This window comes from Lathyrus oleraceus, chromosome 2 (assembly GCF_024323335.1).
Source record: "Lathyrus oleraceus cultivar Zhongwan6 chromosome 2, CAAS_Psat_ZW6_1.0, whole genome shotgun sequence".
In the NCBI taxonomy this organism is placed as follows: Eukaryota; Viridiplantae; Streptophyta; class Magnoliopsida; order Fabales; family Fabaceae; genus Lathyrus; species Lathyrus oleraceus.
Genome location: NC_066580.1, coordinates 230,805,111 through 230,808,756, shown reverse-complemented (window position 1 = coordinate 230,808,756; position 3,646 = coordinate 230,805,111).

The following is a 3,646-nucleotide window of genomic DNA, read 5'->3' as shown; positions in this document are numbered from 1 at the left end:
CCGAAGATGATAACTATCAACGAGAGCAATTCGATCGGTTTCAACAACGAGGTGTCATCTCTAACAGGTATCCTGATTTAAATTGTTTACAAGAATTAGGATTACTTCAAGGTGTGCAATGGATGCTTCGGCTTGCTGATTTAACTTTTCTTTGCACACACAATCAACCTACCTACCCATCACTCACCTTAGAATTTTTAAGTTCTTATTCATACACCACTCCACCCGGTGAAGACGAGTACTTAACCGGTACCGCAACTTTCCGCATCTTCAACACCGAGTACTCACTATCCCAGGATCAGTTGAGTTCCATGCTACAGTTCCCTGTAGGAGACCAAGTCCACCCAAGAATCCCTCCAAACTCACAGTGGCCCATAAACGCCTTCGACCTCTTTAGAAAAATATCCGGTGTGGAAACCGATAATTGGGATGCACTACTTGCTTCACACATACATAACCCAACCATCCGGTATTTTATCCGCATTCTGCAAAACACCATTTTCGGTCGACCCAACAACAGCAAAGTCAATGCCAAGGAATTATTCTTCCTCCACTGCGTCTTTGCAATGGATACAAAGGTAAACGCCGCTTCTTTCTTATTTCACCATATCCGCACCCTATGTGCTAGAGGCCGCCAACCTTTCGTGATTGGAGGATTAATAACCTCCATAGCACTTGGTTTGAATCTAGGGGACCGACTTCAAAATTTACACTCTCTCCCACCCCTATTTATGGATATAAGCTATTGTCGCTCCAGCCGATTAATCAAAAATAGGGTAGGCGGAAGGTATTATCTTATGGTGAATAACCAAGAAGTCCCAAGCGTTGTTTTGCCCAACATTGCCCTCACAGATGTCACCAACCCCGACCGATTCATCTACGATCTGAATGCTCCCGAACCTACCGAGCCTACACAAGCAAACCTGCTCCAGGACGAGTTTGAGGAAATTGAGCAAGGTGATCAAGGTCCTGAACAACAGTCAACCCCACTTAACCCTTCCGATAATGCAACTGGTCCATCCTCCCGACGTCGTCGAAGAAGAAGGCCAGCAACTAATGATGATATCATGGATGTTATTGATGCCATGCATGCGCAGAATAACGAAGTGATGCAACGGATGCGCCAGATGCAACATCAACAGGAAGCAAGGAATGCAATAACCGACCAGCGGTTCACTGATTTGCTCAACAGGTTTGATGACTTGGAAGTACGTCAACGTTCACCGGGCCCGAGAACAAGAGGACGCAGGCAAAATTGAGCATATTTATTTTATTTTCCTTTCTTTTCGCTTTTCTTTAAAACATTGGGGACAATGTTTCACTTAAGTATGGGGGGGAAAAACTTTGCTTCCGTTATGATTATTTCTTTTCCAACATTCCTCTTTCAAGTATGTTATCTTCCCTTTCATTGTTATTTCCCTTATCTAAATATAATATATTTATTTTAAGTCGAGTCCCTAGTGTGAAAATTTTGTATTATCTTTTCCCCTCAATTTTCTTGAGCTATAAAAAAATAATAATAATAATAATTTTGAACACACTCAATAAGTATAAAGGTTGCTTATTTTACCAAACTTGAGTAAAATTAAGACGAAAATTATTACCGCCCCAACGCTCTAAAAACCTCAACATGTTAGATCGGGAAAAGTACCTATTATACCAATCCCTTGAACTTTTAGTTTTATAGTAACCCCGAGTAGTTTATACGAGAAGTCGACACCATCTTAATAGCAAACTACGTGGAGAGCCGATGAATATAAGTGAATGATTCCCAAAACAACATAAAAAAAATTATATATAAGGAAATGCACTAATTAAGTTAGGTGATCCTTACCCGATCAATTAATCCAAAGGTTGTGGACCCTACAAAAACATTGTATGAACGATCCACTGTGAGTTGGTTCAATGGTTTCTGGTGCTGAACTTGGTAGGGCGAACTACGGTCCGATCCCCCGCAATTTACAATGGACTAAATAACGAAGTTATCCACCATATGTACCAAAACTTCCAGCTAAAAAGGGAATCAGAATCGCTAACCGGTTACTCCACTATGTGCGCGAAAAGATAAAGGGCTTAATGTGATTTCGCTAGAATGAAAACGGGTGAAATAAGAGTAAAAGAACTAGGATAGCTACAATAGCGTAACTCGAACTGGTTTGCATAAGGTGGGGTTATCTGAGGTTGTAACGGTAGTTGTTGATGTTAGGATTAAGCTCAAGTTATTTTTAAACGAGATTTACTTGCAACCTACTACGAATTGATATGTGTTTTGAAATTTCATCTGGCTAATATTACAAATCGATTTATACATTGTATCTTGCTTGAGGACAAGCAAAAGTCTAAGTATGGGGGAGTTTGATAACATGAAATAATATCACATTTTTGGACTCGATTTAATTAAATTATATTATTATTTGATTCGATTTATTTCATATTATTCGATATTACTTGGTATTTCCCTTCTATTTATTTAAGGTCACACTATTTGAAGCATACGTGAAAAAGAAAGAAAAGGAGGTGCAAAAAGAGGATAAAAAGCAATCCACTAAAGCCCAGCCCACAACTACAAGGAGAGGCGCTGTGATGCTGTGACGAGCGCCACACAAGGTGTGACGAGCGTCACGCCCTCCTGCTGAGTGTTATGAGCGTCACACGAGGTGTGACGAGCGTCACACCCCATTCCTATATTTTTGGCTTTGACGCGTAACAGACGCACGTTCACCTATTTCTTCGCTTGACCAGTTGACGTGTGACGAAAACCTACTAAAGGACTTTGGAAGAAACGGTCACTTGATGGAGTGGTATAAATAGGACCAATGGTGGAACCCTGCAGCTCTCTCTCAATTTTCTAGTTTTCGGCACCGTGCATTATTTTTAATGCTTTTTAATTTTCCAGCACTCTACTTTCCTAGCAATTTTTATTTCCTTTTCTTTTCTAGTTAATTTTTAAAGCATTCAATTAATTTTCTCATAATAGTTTCTACACCGGAAACTATTGTGTAACTTTTACTGGATCTAACCTTACGTTAGATCATAGTATTTTATTCCTTAGCCTTTATTTTACTGTCTGATCGAAGATTGTGAAGAACAAATCCAACCGGTCTGTGGTGGAGTGTTCAAGCATCGAAGCTAGGAATAATCAAGATCTCTATTAATTTTACAGGTTCTTTAATTTTATTGTTTTAAATTATATATGCTCTGTACTGCTGTTTATCTATATTGTTTGTCTGACATGGCTGTATTTAAGCATAATTATTGTTTAGGCTTGTTTAGCATGTCCGGCTAAATAAACTTAGGTATCAGTATGTAAAGTAAGCGGAATAAAGGAATCAAAACGAAGTTGGTTTAAATTTATTTAAAGATATAGTCACTCTTTTTATGGTCTCAATTTACAGGGTTAATACCAAAGTTTTTTGTACGAGAGTAAAAGACATAAAGAAGTTAAAATCAATAGAACGACAGTTTGAGCTTTTAACTGGACAGTGTAAATTGGACATTAATTTTAAATCAGGGCGAAAGTAATTTTTAGAGTTAATTAAATTCTAATCATTTTCAAAAAGTATTTTTAAAGGTTAAATGTGAGGACGAGAGTTAAGCATTTAAGTTTAATCACATAATCTAAGTCAACAGAGCGAGAGTTTGAGAC